Genomic DNA, 19,743 nt, shown 5'->3' with positions numbered 1-19,743 from the left:
GCTGTACAGTAAGCTAAACAAACCATGGGATCAATTAGTTTCTGCAATCGGTGGCAAAATGCCACCTTGCAGGCTCTTCCTCTTCTGTAAAAGAAAAATAAAACCACATCGAGATGTTGGAAAAACACTTAAAATTTTATTACTTTACCACCGAAAATGGCTTTATGAAACGGGCCATTAATTTAATGAGGGTGGCCGGTTGGCTCTGGCACAGCGAGCCTTTGAACCGTTGGAGAATGTAACCTTTCGTACCACGTCACGGGTCAAGTGTGCAAAGTGCTGTGCTGTGTGGCTAGGAGGGTCGGGGAAAAGTTTGCTCTTACGTCACTTTCGGTGACTGTGAGGGGAAAAGTTTGCCAAAGATAGCCAAAGTCATCCTAAAGAGCGGTGCGGTACATTATTGTTGTGTACTATTTTCTTGGTACTGTCGAAGGCAGAATTGATTCTGTTTAATGAGAAAATCAATATCTTATTTTTATTTACAAATATAAGCTTTCACATCGTTACTTGATACAAATAGAAAAACAAAAAAAAACTGCAAGAAGGTATCCACGTATCAATCATGCTCATTTTCCATGAATTTTGAAGCGAAAAGTTAAACTTGAGCGTCGAAAGCATCTCCGACCCACTCGATAACGAATACGAAGAATTGGAAACTTTTAACGCACACGTTTAAAGAGAAGCTTAAACTCTCTAAAACAATTAAAAAAAAAACTTTTGATCAATATCCAAAACGGACCATGAAATCAAGCCATAGGCTAGAAGATTGGCGTAGGAAAATTCCTCACAACCTGCACATGACAACCTGTCCAGCTTTCTGGGCGAGCTGGTTAGTTAGTGGTTGATTTTGTGCTAAGGTTTGGTGCAACCCACATCAAACCCCAAAAACAGTGTTATGGAAAGGACAAAATCAACCATCGAACCTGTGAAAATATGCTAAAATGCTTCGATTGTTCGACAATGTTCTCGAGTTATTAACTTTCAATTAGTTCATCCCTGATTTGGGTCAAAGAGCCTGTCATTTCCAAAAGTGAATGTTCAGTTAATCCATTTTGCTTGCATGTGTGAGCAAGAGAGGCAAAGTTAAGTAATGTTGAAAATACTGTTCCTTCATGTTGTGAGCCGAAGGGATATAGGAATACCATTTATTAATTTACAATGGTGCTCTAAACTCGGCAACACTGTTTTCACTACTCCACCGCTGGTAACCCTTTTCCCAATGCGCAATTTGCTTTTCGAAACAATCTTCTGTTATCATGCCCTCACCCTCACCAAATCGAATCAATATTCTAAAACGTGCTCTTCACGTCCACATCTGCTCAGCTTTGCAACGAATCGCGCCAGCTCACGAGCCGATAATAATTTCATGCATTATTTATGACCATTTATTGGTGGATTTGTGGTGGCTAACGAGCATGATTTTATGGTCGAGTTGAGCGATATTTGATATCGGGCCGTTTGTTAGGCCGAACCGAAGCCGAAAAGAAACAACAAAACTGCACAAATCTCATTTATCATTTGCGTGCACCAAACGCCAGTCGCGAATGGACATAATTGACAAACTAATATCATTGACAGTCGTTTATTTGTCCAGCATTTTTGTTGCTCTTGCAGGGAATTTATATACGAAGCGATTTGAATGATTGAATACGTACCGCCACTTTCGTTAATGTATGCATTCATGTAAATTGGCCATGCAAAATGCAATCAAATCAGCTCAATTTTCATCGCAACAGTGCGTTGACGGTGATGACGAATAATGCAATTAAATTTGCCGATTGCTGTAAACTGTGTAGCTTTGTTTAATTTGCTGCATTTTATGGTAATTCAATGTTTATAACATCTTTGTGTATGATCAACTAATTCATAAAGCTTACAGCTATGAGCTAGCTTACTGAAAGGGGCACTAAAGAGATCTTCAGTATTCCTGTATTTTAAATTGAATTTTCTAGCAGAACCATTTTCATTTTCACTTTCATCCCATTCAAACTCTAGCCAACTCTCGTTACTTTATTTTGACATCCATGTTGGCCCATCTAAGCTGGTTCTATTGTGAGACATTCCAAAGCGCATAAGACTAATGATAGCATATCCTCACGTGCCAGTGCACAACAAGCGTATTTCGCTTTAATTAAGCACAATAAGTAATGTTACATCTCTCATTTCATTTCATTTCAGTTTCATTTAACGGCTTTTAATTTCAACTGTACGACAAACAATGCAAATAACTCTAAGTTGGTTTAATCATCTGCTTTTTTGGAAATACTTGTCTTTTTTGTCCTTTCATAATTCTTATTTACACTGTTCACTTATGTTCTTGATGTATAAAAGCATATAACTCTACAAGCTGCACACTTACTTTGGTATTTTGCTTAAAGCCTGATTATAAACTGATACAAACACGTCTGGACAAATATGTGTTATAAGATATAAGATTGAAGAATCGAAACAAAAACAAAGCAAATAATAGTGTAAAACATATCCTTCACAAAGAAAGTGTTCATCTACCAACCCCAATGAACAACCATATGGAATTTAAAGAAGAATTGAAAACATACACTAAATGGGTCAAACGAAGAATTTTTAAGCATTGCACGTCCTATATTTCCGCACGTACAGAACATGGCTTAATCGACCATAATTAGGCTCCTCCTTGTGGCTATAAACAAAAATTTGATAAGAAATTTCCACATGGCACCGGAAGAAATCAGTTGACCCTAATAAAGAGGACAGCTGCAGAAAAAAAACTCGCCCCCTTCAAGTTATTAGGGCAAATGCACCGCTGCACTACTCTCAAACGCCCAGGCCAAGTGTGTTGGGATGATTGAAATTTAGAACAAACGTTGCAAACCACACCCGTGAGACACAGCTCGGCAGTGGCAGTGGTAAAAGAAAATAAAAACGATATTCTTCCTTTTACCCGCAAGTCCATAGCATCCAACAAGACATTACCGTTCACGGATGACACCGGACTGGTGCACCAAAGACTGGTGTTCTTCTGCATAACCTAATTGAATTTATGAAGTTTTTTTTTTCTTTTCATTTTTGTTCCTTGCTCCCCCATATCGTACCGTCTTTCACCTCCACAAAGCGTCTTATTCGCGCGTGTGAGTGCAGTTCGTTTTTACCACGCGAAAACGTACCGCCGCGAACCGGTTGAAAGCTCCATAAATCTTGGCCCTCCGTGCTGCATTGCTCCCAGCGCACCCATTTCCAACGCCCGAAGAGCCTGGAGTCGTTATGATGCAAAATATGCTTATCTGGCTGCCCCCGTTTTTTCCCTTCTATCGGAGGGAGGGAGGGAGTTTTCCTGTTTTACCTCCTCTTTTGCATCGCTCGACACACACAAACACACATGTGTGCGATTTGTACGGAACAACAGTTTTGAGGCTCTCGGTTTCGCTTGCTCTTCGCGATTTCGCGTGTAGCTTCGTACGGGTGTGCCCCGCGCGGTTGGAAAACAATTCAACCTCAATTGAGACAGCACAGCAGACATTTTTATAATACATACTCGATTCCCGTGCCGATGCTTTGGTTGTGGTGCGATGCTATCGATAGTGGTGTATCGTGGATAAACATTAGCAACGGTGCCCCTGGCTTTTCTATAGACCGGGTCTAGGATGGCTGGTTAATGAATGTCGATGTGGTGCCGAAGTATATTCTCGATGGAAATCTGAGGAATAGAAGATTATCTGCATCAAACTGCATCTTACTTCAGAATGGATGACAGCCTTTAAGTGTTGCTGAATGATATGATGGATTGCTGTAGAATACTAAACCAAAGAACTTTTGATTAAAGACGCTTTTCAGATTTTAAGTATCTCTTTTCAGATTTTTCTAAAGGTCAATATTTTACCATTAAAAGTTTTATAGCAAGGAGGTTAGCATTCAACAACGACTCACCAGCATTGGTCTGTCAGTGGGGCCTTTCACGATACTAGCATTTTTTTATATGGAGTTTGACAGTTAGCGGCTGAAAGCTCCATACAAAACGACAAACACAAAACTAGCCCACGATTTTCAGCCTAGATTATTTCAGCCTCAAAGCGTATAATTAGATTCGAGTACCTGTTCGAAACAATGTCTTCTTATCCTTCTTCTTTGTCTTTGTAGAGCAGGATGTAATCGTTCATGCTCTACAGACGAATGTTTGATAGAGACATATTCAAAGATATGCTGCTCTGTTTAGGTTTCCGACTGCTTGAGTCATATACCTCTCCAAATTGATTTCGTCGTAATGTTGGTATCAAAACTTTTGTCTGTGTTTTTTATGTCTGTCGATTCAACGAAACAATGTCAAAACTAGTCCGTGTTATCATCAAGGTGGAATATAGAGGAGTTGTCTTCTTAGCGTTAGGTAAATTGCCATTTTGAGATTCAGTTTGACAAACAGCCATCGATATTTTTTTATAGGCGGCAGCTGCAATATAACTTGGAAAATGTCGAACCACCACATAGGTTGCAAAATACTAGTTTTATGTGCTAAACAATTTTTTTTATTAAATGCAAACAATTCGTTCCCATCAAACCCATATACCAACAACGCTCGTCGCATTTGACAACTGGCGTCGATCCTGATTTTGAGTTTTTTTTTCCTAAAGCCTTGATGGTCAACTGTTCTACATGACGACACCTCCTTTCTACCCGCTTTGGTTATCATTTATCCCAAGTTACATTAAAGAGATCAGGTGGTGGAATCTATATGCAAAGTGTATGTAGTCCAGGTGGTCTCTTAGCATGTTTTTTAACCAAATTTAAACGTCACTTTTTGAAAGGACGGGTTTTTTTTGCTAAAATAGGCTTTCTTGTAGCTTGAAGAATTCACAAAACACTTTTAAAATCTTCATTCAGAAGCAGAAGCGATAAAAAATAGTCTTCTAAAGACATATACCTTGGGATAAGCCCTCCTGTATGTGGGTATAATATTTGATAGCTGCTCGAAAACTGCTATACAATGCAAACAGCTGACAGGCTGAAATTTCAGCCTAAGAACCTAAAACGGAAAGGACCCCAATATCAGAGAATGCTTCACATCTTGAAAGTCGGGGGTTCTTTTGTTGGGTTCTCGCCTGAAAGCAGTCGATACAGGCGATTTGTATCAAATTTCTACCGTCGTATTAGCCACACCTAGAGACCGATAAGATGAAAAAATCGATTTATTCCAAAATTTAATACAGCATTCATATACATCAAATATGTAACTCGAAGTACACACAAGTATGTACAAATACAAAACAAATTGTTTGGAACGTTTCTTGGAGGATCTATCCTAATAAAAAGCAAAAAAAAAATCAAATAAAATCCAAGCTCTTCGATTTTGGTACGACTAAACTAACCCTTTTTGCGATGGTTGATCTGGTTCATGAGCTACTAATCAATATTGGTACAAGAAGCAATCACACTCCTTAGTCGCATCGATTTATCTCTCCTCCGCTAGTCGACACAACCCGCTGGTTGGTGGTAATTCAATAAAGGAAACAAATTGTACATTATATTGGTGCAATTTATCTCGCTACTAGCTGAAGCACTGCCGCGTGATGAATATCCATTTGCTGGCAATTTACTCGCCTTAGGTAGTGAATGATTAATCAACGGTGGTGGAAGCTGTACCTAGAGATAACTGAGAGATTTCTTTCCATCAACTTGAACGAGATTGCATAAAATTCGATACGCACAGCTTGTGCATCGTGAATATTTGGTAAAAAGATGTTCAAAAAAAAGACCCAATTTGTTAGGTGCTGTTGTGCAAACTGTCAGCTGCATCCAGGTCCGCCTTTATTCAACGGCAAATTGATTTCAACTCCATGCTCCAAAAATTGTATTTTATTTCTCCTCCTATTTGTTTGCCGCCATTCAGTTCCGTGCAGTTATCAGCATTGGCGCCACCGCACGCCACACGACACGGCCAGAGTGATTGACACGATGAAAACAATCTCCTCATGTCTCACTTCATACAAATCGCCTTTTCGAGAGAGAAAGAGTGTGTGTGTGCGTTATCGAATTTCCGTCCCAATGCCCGACACGCTGCAGCACCGATTCAATGCAGCTTATGTGTCGTGCAGTGAAATTGAAATTTCTCCCGTACCCAACACCTTGCCTGATAGGTGCGACTGCATCAGCATGCGGCCTGTGTGTACCCCTGTGTGTGCATGATTACGATCGATAACGGAGGTGGTAAAATGCATTCTATGCCACGTTTCGGCTTATACGGTCTACAGGTCGGTATGGTTCAGCGCAGGCTGTTGTGGTAGCAACACTTTCAAAGCAATTATACTACTAATGGAACGATCATTCAATCTGGTTGTATAGCGAGTGAGTGTGTTTGTGAAACGTGAAAGCAAATCCTCATACAAATTGTACAACTTCAAAGAAACGTGCAAAATTACCTTTTTCAAACCTTTGGTCAGGAAATACGCCAACCGATAAAGAATATAACTTATTTGAGGACAACCATCTTCAACCTCAATTTGAATGTGAACAATCTGTATTGTATCTGATGAATAATTACAAAATGTCAAGTAAACCATGTCTGTCAACAAGAAACTAAAGAACATTGTGAATGATCATAACTGTTTTTATTTATTATACGACAAAACTTATGATTCTATTTAATGAACTAATTCAACCCATACTTCCACTAATAGACATTTGTATCGCTCTTCCAACTGACATCAATTGATGATTGATCTACGAATATTTAGAGATTCCTATAAACCATTTCAGGACACACGTGACATTGTATAAAGTGTTAAATTTTTTTTAAAAAGCTAAGTTTGTTTACCTTGTAAAGTATTTTCTTTGTATTACCATACATCAAACGTATCATTCAATTATTTTTATGTTTTATTAAACCATGTGATCTTGGTTGATCTACGATCAAACAAGCTTTTAAAGTAATTTTTAAACCTCATCGATCCTCTTATGATTTTCAGAATGCAAATTTCTACTCCAAAGCATATCAAACCGAGCACCCAACCGTAGCATAGCAAGTAAAGCACTGGTACCACATCCGAAAACATCAACACTGTAGATAGATCCGCGTTCAGTGCCTTGTTCGGTAGTCTCCACGCGTCATCGGTTAGCTTTAGAGTAATTCCAGTTTCATATAACCTTTCCAAACACTCCTTAAACTTGTTACAAAACTTCGACCATAGTCCAAACATATAGCAAGAGTCGAATTCATGCAGCGGTTCCTGCATAATGTAGAAAAAGCTCGAGTTGAAGAATGATTCATCCGATACCTCCTTTTGCATCGCATCGGATGCGTACTCTGTAATAATGTATGCAAAGCCTGGTTCATAAAAATCGTTCTCGTAAATAACAGATAATCTCGGTTGTTTGAGCTTTTTCTTCAATTGTTCTGATACCGTCACAGGTAGATGAATAAACATTTCATCCATTACCTTTGGAGCGTTCAGCATAATGTCCGAGGCAAAGAACTGTTCCAGTGTCTGTGGGTTCTCCTGATATCGCAACCGTATCATAAACGATGTCACTTGTCCTAGGTACGCTTCTAGCAGAATAAACTTCAGGAACTGTAGTACCAATACTAGCAAAGCTGTCAGTCTACTCGTTTCCTGCTGATATCCAAAAATGATCACCATGAGTATGTTTACTCTTACTCTTTTCCAAAACACCCAATTCAACACACCAGCTATGGTAAGAAGTAAAAGCAACAGATACCATGATTCCGCCTTGTACGGTTTAAGGAACTGAAGATTGAAGTTGAACCTCTGCATTTTGGGCATCAGCACTCGCACGTTGAACTTTTCGTGGAGTCGAAGTTGCGGTAGTGCCACTGCTGTGTTGCATCCCCTACGCGTCAAATACATGTCCATTTTCTTCTCCATCAATAATGTAGGTATAATTGCATACTTCAAAGGATTGACGTGTCTGACCGACAATTCTACCCCTATCATACGGGCAACTAATTTAGCTATTTCAATATCTAATCCAACCACTTGCCATTGTTTTGACAGAAATGAGTAAGGTTTACTTTCGGTTACGATCGTTCGCAAATGGTGATCTGTTAGTCGCACTTTGTAGATGCTTGTAAAATCCACTGTTTCGTTTAGTAAAACTAACTGCTTTTGTTTCATATATCCCACTATGCTTGCATTGCTTTGGTCACGAAACTGTACCACAATGACATAGGACATAATATTTAAATAATCGAAATAATGTTCTACCTTCAAGATCGTTTGTGGTACTTTGATGTCGTAAAACAACACGACTACATACTTTGCTAAATAATGATCTGTTGAGCCCGTAAACGCCGCAATAATCAGATCGTACATATCTTGCTGTGAAAAATAAATCATTCAGTAAGAGAAATAGTACTTTTTCACACTGATATACACTCACATCCTTTGTTGGTTTCAGCTCCATGATCACCAGACAATTTTCTCCCAGCAACTGCTCAAAAGCAATTGTGCGATCAAACACTATCCTGGGGTAAGGCAGCGTGTTCACAATCGTCGCTTCTGCTGCATCCCAAAATATAAGAGTGTCTACACCGCTCAACGTGTGAAAAGCACGATGAACAATCCGCTCCACTACATCCATGTTCGGTTGAACCAATCCTTGCTGAAAGAACAGTAAGCCGAAGGTTATAACTCTACACCACGCCATCCTGTGTCCGAGTGAGCAGGAACGATTGTGCGCTGAAGGATATGTTGGAAGTTTTTGAGAGTATGCACTAAATCGCTATGCAAACAGCTAAATGCCATTGATTGCGCAAGTTTTTTCTTCAATTTGTAGGTGTTTAGGGAACAATTGTGTGTTGTTTAAAGGGAATTTCGTTTTCTTAACATTTAAGGAAATTGAGTTTTTCTCATTTATTCACTAGATTTGCATGGATCATCAGAATGTTGCTGCCATATCTCATATATAAATACTCTTTTGTTTCATAATACGTTCAAATTAATGTAATAGCCACTTTTCTGTATGAAAGAAGGTATTGCAGTCTGTAATGGCGATTTCGTATGAATATAATGGTTAAAACTGCAACACATTTTCCAACAAACTTGAATTGTTTCATTTCGTTTAGCAACTCTTTTAAGGTTTTTTAGCATGTTTGTTTGAAAGACAGATTATGCCGAATCTAAGAGAATGATAAGTGGTATTCTGTAGCAAATAAAAACTCAGTGTTTGTATTTGCAAACGATTTTTATTCCAATATATTCATAAGCGTGCGAAACATCATGTTCAAACCAGTACACAAAAACAATTAACAACAGTAATTATTTAAATAAACATTTTAAAGACATACATCTCAAGAGAATCTTCATATGAACAAAAAACTTTGTATCCTGTTTTGCATGAGTTTTGCAATTAGTTAAATGCGGGGTTTTCATTTCTTGCTCAACAAATTAACCTTACTATAATGCCTTCATTGAGCACTCTTTTTTCTGTTCTAACTTCCTTAATATTCAGAAATCACATCATACAGCATCACACTCATTAACGAAAGCGCACTCTCTCAAATCGATCATAACACATGAAACACAATCCTCGCGCTCTCTGTATGGTTCTTTCCACAGCCAAGCACACAACACTTACCAGCCAACCGTAACCGATGAAGCGAAACACTGGTACCAGATCGGGAAACATCAGCACCGTAGCTGAATCCGCGTTCAGTGCTTTGTTAGGTAGTCTCCACGCGTCATCGGTTAGCTTTAGAATAATTCCAGTTTCATACAATCTTTCCAGACATTCCTTAAACTTTGATCGAAACTTGGACCACTTTCCAAACATATAACACATTTCAAGCTCGTACAGTGGCTCCTGCATAATGTAGAAAAAGCTCGAGTTGAAAATGGACACTTCCGACACCTCGTTTTTTAACGCGTCTGAAGCGTACTCCGTAATTATGTAAGCGTAGTTTGGCTCAAAAAAATCGTTCTCGTGGGTGACAGATAATCTCGGTTGTATGATCTTTTCCATTAATTGTTCTGAAAGTGCAACTGGTAGAAGTCTGAAAAATTGGTTCATCCCGATTGGAGCATTCAGCATAATGTCCGAGGCAAAGAATTGCTCCAGTGTCTGTGGGTTCTCCTGATATCGTAACCGTATCATAAACGATGTCACTTGCCCAAGGTACGCTTCCAGTAGGATAAACTTCAAAATCTGTACGATCAGTATTATCAAAGCTGTCATTCTACTCGTTTCCTGTTGATATCCAAAAATGATCACCATGAGTATGTTTACTTTTACTCTTTTCCAAAACATCCAATTGAGTACACCGGCTGTTGATATTATTAAAAGCAACAGATACCACACTTCCGGTCTATATGGCTTAAGGAACTGAAGATTGAAATTGAACCGCTGCACTTTAGGCATCAACATTCTCACATTTAGCTTCTCCTGTAGTTGAAGTTTTGGTAGTTTCACGACAGAATTACAAGCTCTTCGCGTCAAATACATCTCCATTTGCTTGTCGCTCAACAATTTCGGAATATTGTCATATGATAAGTATTCTAAGTAAATGACCGATAATGATACACCCATCTTTTGTGCTACGATCTTTGCTATCTCAATGTCTAAGCCACCCATGCTCAAGCGCTTTGATAAATACGAGTAAGGCTTACTTTCGGTGACGATCGCCCGTAACGGTAGATCGTGTAGTCGGGCATTGAAAATGATACCAAAGTCTGCCGTTTGGCTCAGCACAATGAACTGATTATGTTTCATGTATCCCACTGTGCTACGATTGCGTTGGTTAGGATACTGTATCACAATGACGTAGCTCATAATGTTTATATAATCGAAGTAATAATTAACCTTTTGCAGCGTTTGTGCTATTGTACTATCGTAATGCAATATGACTACATATTTTGCCAAATAATGTTCTACAGCTTCGATGAATGCTGAATTAATAAGATTATGCACATCTCGCTATTGAAAGAGAAAACAACTGTAAACTTGCTAGATATTCTTCATTTACTTGTATACTCACCTCGTTGGTAACTTTCATTTCCATAATCACTAGACAATTTTCTCGCAATGCGTCTTTGAAAGCAGTACTGTAGTCTAACACCATCCTGGGATATGGAAGTGTGTGAATTAGCGAATTTTCTGATAAATCCCAAAATATAAGCGTATCCAGTTCTCGCATGGTGTGGAAAGCTCGATGAACAATCTGCTCCACTATTTCCGCGTTCGGTTGAACCAAACCTCGCTGAAGTATCAGTAAACAGAGGACTAGAGCTGTACGCCACGCCATCTTGTGACTAACTGAGCATGAACGCTGGCGAGTTGAAGGATTGTTAGTGGTATTAAAACGGATGGACTAAATCGCTGTACAAATAGCTAAATGCAGTTGATTGTAGCTATTGTTTTCGTGCCTGATAATGCACTACAAAGAGGAGAATAGTTTTACAATGCCGATCAAATGACACTTGAAAAGGAAGTGTTCACAATTACAATGGGAATAGGTTTCCAAAGATTGGCGTTATATTTATTTTCAAAAGATAGAAATACATGGTTCAAAAGCAAGTAGTTATTGGCTTACGGATTTTCAATGAATAAAACATAAATAAATTAAAAAAAAACATAATACAACTAAGTAGGACAACCTATGATGTACGCAAAAACAGTCTTGTGTGGCGATATTTATACTTCCACTGTAGTTGTTTAATTTTTTTTGAAAGCCTATTTCTAGCAACAAGCAAATCACGCTTACTGCCCAACCGTAGCACAAAAACAGAAACACAGGAATTAAATCAGCAAACATCAAAACCGTGAACGTGTTTAACGTTTTGCTGGAAAATTTCCACTCTTCTGCGGTAAGTTTGTTAATTATTCCAGCAGCATACAACCATTCAAGACATTCCTTGTACCTCGCAAAAAATTTCGACCAAACGCCAAACATGGTGCACATTCTGATCTCACACAGTGGTTCCCGCAATATGTAGAAAAAGCTAGAGTTAAACAATGACTCGTAGGTGAATTCATTTTTCATCGTACCGGAGGCATACTCCAGCACGAGATAGGCATAGCCTGGCTCATATGCTCCACTATGGTCTACTGTAGACGTGTAATTTGGTTTGAATTTTGGCTGCAATTGCATCGATATAGCAAGTGGAAGATGAATGAAATAATAATTCATTGCCACAGGTTCGTTTAACATAACGTTCGAGGCGAAGAATTGCTCCAATGTCTGGGGCCTTTCCTCATATCGCTTCTGGATCATAAACGATGTCATTTGTCCAAGGTACGCTTCCAGTAGAACAACCTTCAGAAATTGAGTTGCCAGCAGTAGCACAGCCATGAACCTGCTCGTTTCCCGATGATATCCTAGAATGATCACCATCAGTATGCTCACACGCATTCTTCTCCTAAACAACCAGTTTAAAGCGCAGGCTAATATTATAAGCAAGAGTAACAGATGCCATACCTCCGCCTTGTATGGTTTGAAAATCTCAAGAACAAGATTGATATTTTGTATCTTGGGCATCATAATTCGAATCCTGAATTTTTCTTGATGTTCAAGCTGTGGTAGTTGCGCTGCATTATTGCAGCCTTGCCGGGTCAGGTAAACGTCCATTTTGTCCTGGAAAAAATAATCTTCCAATCCTGCAACATTGGAGTCATTCAAATGAGTCAAAGATAATTGTATACCCATCATTTTGGTCACTATTTTAGCTACATCAATGTCTATTCCTTGCACTTCGTTTTGTTTTGAACGATATGAATACGGTCTTTTATTGGTAACAATCGCTCTGAACGGTAGATTTTTTAACCGTGCTTTGAAGATTTCTTCAAAATTTACTGTTTTGTTTAGCAAAATGAACATGTTTGATTTCATATAGCCAACTTCCTTTACCTCACCTAGCTCAGGATAATGAATCACTACAACATACTTCATGATGTGTGCATAATCGAAGTAATGTTCAAGCAGTAGGAGCGTTCTGGATAGCTCACTGTTATAGCTTAAAATAATTACAAATTTTACCAAATGATGACATGAAGAGCCCAACAGTGCCGTTTGTAGACGCTGATGCATTTTTTGCTAGATAAATACATACATTTCTTGAGCAAGTAAGCAACTACAACGAAAAAACTGTTACTCACCTCGTCAGTACCATCCAATTCCATAATCACGAGACGATTTTCGCAGAAAAAGTTGGCTAAACCTTTTGTTCGATCAACTATGATCTTAGGATAAGTCAGTGTGCTAATACTCGATGCTATATACTCAGACGCATCCCAATAGATAAGTGTATCTACATATCCCACGGTTCGAAACGATTGATGTGCTATATCCTCTATAACTTGCACGACGGATTGAGCCAATCCTTCATGGAGAAAAAGTATGCCAAACAGTACAGCACTGCGCCACCACATGTTGTCGAAATGCCGGTTGGCAGGGTTGTGTACAAAATCTACAAATCGGTTGTGTTGTACACAAAACTGTTGTGTACTCGTCATAGATTTATAGAATTTTGGAATAACGAAGGTAATTGCTGCTCAAATAAATAATTGATTATGTTGTTTATACGTATTATTAAAATAATCTTTTCCCGTTATCTCGTAAAACATCTGTACGTGGATTACAGTCAAATTGCAAGCAATTTGGCAATCTCTGTGTAACGATGGTATGCATACGATGGTAAATGCATGTGATAAACAATTGATTATTTAAACGGATGAGTTTGACCACTAAACACAAAATGTCCACGTTTCGTCGGTCAGTTGGCTCGTAACCCCAGTGACGTACAGCCAATTGGATCAATAGCTCGAATTAAAGATTGATCCAAACGATAGTCCTATGTCCAAGGCATTAGATATGTATTCTGTACCCATGTACGCATATCCAAGTGGATTTCTTCCATTCCCCTCGATAGTAAACGTGTGGTTTTGCTAGAGCTTTTCTTGCATTCGCACCGATACCACTTGGGTTAGATCGTTAAACAGTTGGATCATTCCATGGGATGCGCTCAGCATGACATTCGAAGCGAAGAATTGTTCCAATGTCTGTAGATTCTGACCCAACACTTGCTGCACAAAGAGTGAACAGTAAATCAAAGCTCTACTGAACAACGTGGTGTCCTCAAGAGTTTGGATATTTTTTTTAAATAAAAAAAGAGATTTAAGATTAAAATGATCTTATATTTGGTCAACACATACACAGACTTAATTTCACACACCGACTTATTTTTCAATAAAATTACACCGTAACTTGACATACATTGTTACTTGATATTCAAATGAACACTTATATTTCGGTATAAAATAATTATAAGCACACAAATAATTTCTCAAGGCTCTTTTTGAGATGCGATAACATTACTCTGACCTTGTTGATAGCTATCTCTACTGCAAAGCATACCGCACTTAGTGTCCAGCCGTACAATATAAAGTAAAATACAGGAACCAGATCAGGCAACATAAGCACAGTAGATGAATCTCCTTCCAAACCTTTACTTGCCGGTCGCCATGCTTCATTCGTAAGCTTGTTGATGATGCCAGCAGCGTATAGCAGTTCTAGATTTTCCTTAAACTTCACTTGAAATTTCGACCATATCCCAAATATGTAGCACATGCTAGTCTCATACAATGGCTCCTTCATGATGTAGAAATGGCTCGAATTGAATTTTGACTCATACGAAAGTTCGTCCTTCATCGCGTCCCATCCATACTGCGTGATCAAATAAGCATAATCCGGGCTGTAAGTGTCAATTTCGTTGACAAACATTTGGCGTTGTTTGAGCTTGCTTCGTATACGCTGTTGTGTAGTGTCTGGCAGCTGATTAAAAAAGTGATTCATTATCTCAGGTGCATTTAGCTTTATGTCCGTGGCAAAAAACTGCTCCAGTGTCTGTGGGTTTGCCTGATACCGCAGCTGTATCATGAACAATGTCACCTGTCCAAAGTACGCCTCGAGCAGAATAAACTTTAGAAACTCTATCGCCAATAACAACAGTGCCTTCAATCCACTTGTTTCCTGTTGATAGCCATATATTATCACCATTAGGATGTTTATATTATGACGTCTCCAGAAGACGTAGTTTAAAGTGCACGCAATTGTGATTGAGATGAGTAGCAAATACCACACTTTGGGACTGTATGGCTTGAAGAATTGAAGGTTGAAATTTATCTTCTGCGTTTTAGGCATCAGGATTCTCACGCTGAACTTGTCCTGTAGATGTATTTGTGGATAAATCAGTTTCCAATTGCAACCTCTGCGCGTGAGATAAATGTCCATTTCGTTGAACTCTAATAGATTACCAATTATTCGATACTCCCAGGCTTCAATCCGTTTTATGGATAATGATACACCCATCTTTTGGGTGATGATTTCAGCAATTTCAACGTCTAAGCCTATCAGTTTTCCTTCGTTTGATACGTACGAGTAAGGTAAACTGTCGGTAATGACCGCTCGGAAGGGCTGATTTTTCAATCGTGCATCAAATATGGCTTCAAAGTCCGCCGTTTGGTTTAGCACGGTGAACTTGTCTACATTCATGTATCCCACATCGCTGTTCGTTCCATCATTGATCACAATGGCAAATTTCATGATGTTTAAATATTCGAAAATGTACGTAATCATCCTGATTATTCCTTCTGCAGCGCGGTTTTTATCCAGAATAATCAAATATTTTGCTAAATAATGATTTTCAGAATCAGATAATGCTACGCTGAGAAGTTCATAGGTATGATCCTAGAATGAGAAAAAAAGAAATGAAATTAAATAGGGTTTTACGTAGGCAAATGATTGCACGTCTATCGCATTCAACTCACTTCATTGACAGCTTTCAATACCATGATGACGAGACAATTTTCTCCCAATGATGTTTCTTTCAAACCGGTGGTACGATCAAACACTACCCTTGGATATGAAGATGTGTTGAGATTTGACACTAAAAGATCTGATCCATCCCAAAATATGAGGGTATTCACGTATCCCTTCGTGTGAAACGCTCGGTGAACAATACGCTCCACTACTTGCACGATCGATTGAGCCAACACGTTGTGCAGCAACAGTAACCAAAGGGTCGATGCTTTACACCATAACATTTTGTTTTCACAAAAAGAAGGATCTTTTATAGAACCAAATATTTGATTAAAGAAAAATTGCTCTATAAATTATTACTCAAACATCTAAACAAGTTTGATTGAAGCTAAAGGTTGCTTAAGTCTATTAGTGATCATTTAAATGTAACTACTGATAACTAGTGAAAATAATTCCAAACAACGATTCCGGCCTTGATAGTCAAGTATTTGCAGCGTTTGTACGTGTAACACGAATCGACCAGTGGCCACCAAGTGGCACGGTAACGGAAAAACTGATTTAATTTGCTAAGACATTTTGTAGAACATATCACGGTGTGACTATTAAAATCAATCTGCTTGTAGTTTAATTATATAGTTTGATAATCTCCAGTTTAATTATATAGTTTGGCAGTGATGTGATGATTATTGGAGTAATAAAATGGGTGGAAGATAAATTTCATTAGATAAATTAAAACCACGTCAATCGTAACCATCTCTCCCAGGGAAACAAAATCAGTTTCAATGTACTTTAAAAGGGGAATTTAAGCCAAATAAATGGTGTTAAATTCCAGGATATTCTAACAAAAGTAAAAAATAAATGCATTCAATATTGATTGCGTTCATTGAAGTTTCATATAATGTAATGTAATACTTGTAGTGAGTTGTAAAACTCAAAATGGACTATAACACGGTTATAGCACTGAGCTAGAGCATTTGTTTCTTTGTTTACAATCAAAATTACATGGCCCATACAAAGACTCGCACTTCCGCTCGAGCATCGAAAAACTGAAGGATGAATTATTGCATCAACATCCGTCCGGCTGGAGTTGAAAATGAACGGCCCCAACGAACGAACAATGAATAATGCTGGGACCGGTGCGAATCGTGCAACTCAGCGGTACTCCTGTACGTTCGGTGTGGATGTGTATGTGTGTGTGTGTGTGTGTGCTTGTGCCAACAGACAGGCAATTTGTTTGATCTAAACTACCGCACGAGGTTAAACTGCGCACCTCGCAACACTAGCACTTTGTGCACACAAAATTGAACGCCAGTCAAATGCCATTTGTTTGAGGGTGCATCGATCGATCGGTAGGGCATGGCAGGTTTGTATGAGGTAATTTGTAGCCGAAGATTCCACCCGATGCTGGTGCTGCTGCTGCTGGTGGGGAATGCAGGGCCAACAGGACGATAGGCCGGTCGAACCAATGTTTGTCAAACACAAACGTCACCACCAAACCGGTACCGTTTCATATTCAAATGATGTGCAGTGATGTTGCAAGCGCATTGCAAGTTGGCGAAGGCTCGAGGTGAGGTTCGCTTTTGGGGCGTTTGTGTTCGACCTGTCCGGGCATGCTTTATTGGAGCAACAGGACAAATCGGTCCAATATTTGAACCGACAAACACAATGTGCACAATCGAGTGGAGCATTTGGGAAGTTTCAGGAATGCTTACGGGAAGGCGAATTTAAAATGCTAAATAACACAAAGTTATCTCAAATAAAATTGTTTAGTGTATCCATCACATTCAAGAAATTGTCCTACACAGTATAGCAAATTGTCTTACATCCAGATAAGTGGCTAATAATTAAAGCGAAAGAGAACATTTCATTGGAATTAGTTCCGATATAGGTAGAAGTCAGGCATTAACTATCAACCAATTTTGCAATAATTCTAACCATTTAGACTTTTTTTAACTAACTTCCACCAGTTCTAAGGTATCTGTCATCTTCCTTAGGGCTTTAAATGAGTATTATTCTTCGCATTATGCTCTACAAGCCCAGAACCTGCTGGCCTGAGTTTATTCCATGATAATTAAATGATCAAATCTAGAATGGGCATTCTAGAGATCTAGAATAGAATACACTTGAATCAATACAACCAATTCAACAATATTCCGATCTGAAAGCAGCCTTTGATAGTGTGAATCACAAACTCCTTGAGAAGAAACGTCTGCACATAGGTTTATCTTATGATACTGTTTCATTGATTAATCTTACTTATCAAATCGTCGATACGGAGTCAAAATTGATAATGTTGTGTCTGAAGAATTCGTTAGTTTATCTGGAGTACGCCAATGTAGTAACTTAGGCCCGTTGTTGTTTTTGCTGTTTATCAACGATTTGACCACTTGTGTTTCATCCAATACTTGTTTAATGTATGCTGACGATTTTAAACTATTTTTGCTTTTTTGCCACTATTACAACTAATTTAACTTTAACTATTACAACAGTTCATAGACTCTTTTAAGTCTTGGTGCTTAGATAATGATCTCGAACTCGCAATAGACAAATGCTTTACAATAACGTTTCACAGAATAAAGCACCCAATTGAATATTCGCTGGCGACGTTACTTCGTCGACAGCATGAGTGTGATTTAGGACTAACTTTGGACCAAAGCTTAACGTTCCACTTGCACATTGACAATATTGCTAGTAAGGCTTATAAATTATTAGGGTTTATTTAGCGTCAAATTTGCCTAAAATCATCAAATCTCTTTTGCCTAAAAATCACTCTATGTTCGTTCCTCCTCTTGGTTCGTTCAAATATTGAGTATTGTTATATTATTTGGTTTCCGCATAGTGCTAGTTGGGTGAAGAAGTTAGAAGCTGTACAACATAGATTTTCTAGACTAGATATGAATTTTATACCTTTGAGAGGAGTTAGTGTTAAGCCAAGCAATAGGGACCGTGGTTAGTTATTAGGTCTTCAAACGCTTCAAAATCGTCAAAAAGTAAGTCAAAAGTGTGTTTGTTAGCAAATTGATAAATAATGAATTGGATGCACCTTCTCTATTGGAAAAGCTTAACATTTATGCATCTGCTACAACACTTCAATCGCGTAATTTACTCTACACCGTACCTAGACGTACACACTTTATGATCTAACGATCCTTTATTATCAATGGTAAGACAATTTAACAACTGCATTGATAATTTTGATTTTAATCTTTCTACTGATTCGTATAAGTCGACCCTCCTATTACTATTCAATTTCGGTGATAATAGTCGTTGATATAGGGAGTAGTCTGAAGCTTAACAATAAGTTAGTTGAATAAGTTGTCGTAGCATAAATACACAGGACAATTATATATGAATAAATAAATAACTATTGAGAACATGAACCAACCAATACTCAAGGCGGACACGAGACCGTGCGAGCCTTATCATTGAATCAATAATCAAAGGAATTGCATATGGAACAAGAATACATAAGAAGGACAAGTGCAAGGACACAAAATTGCATAGAATGATATGGTCTAAACATCAGTATCTAAAAGAATAGTATTGCTGTAACACATGTTGAGGCTCAAAATGATGAAAGATAGCTGAATTTATATGAAATCACTCAATAAAAAAAAAGAACGCTACCAATGGTCTATAAAAACCACGAAAGTTGTGCGTATCTTCATAAATAAATCAATGCAAAAACTTAGAAAGACTCAGCCCATAAACTCCTTTTAAGTCATCCACAAGAACAGAGGAGTAGACGTGGTAGACTCGGAACGAGGTGAAAATATTGCCAATGCGACAACGGATTGACAGAAGAAGGCACAAGACCGTGAGCTCGCTTGCTGCAGTCGAAGACCACAAAGTGGTACTTACCCTTAGCGCCCAGTTATTAAATAAGCATAAAACTTCATTCGCAATGGATTCTACCTTACAATTCAAACCCCCGCAATGTATACTTTTCATCTAATATTTATGCAGTTCATCTGCTATTCACTCTGCCGCACAAAACTACTTAACCT

This window comes from Anopheles merus, chromosome 2L (assembly GCF_017562075.2).
Source record: "Anopheles merus strain MAF chromosome 2L, AmerM5.1, whole genome shotgun sequence".
In the NCBI taxonomy this organism is placed as follows: Eukaryota; Metazoa; Arthropoda; class Insecta; order Diptera; family Culicidae; genus Anopheles; species Anopheles merus.
This window is presented reverse-complemented; position numbering follows the sequence as displayed.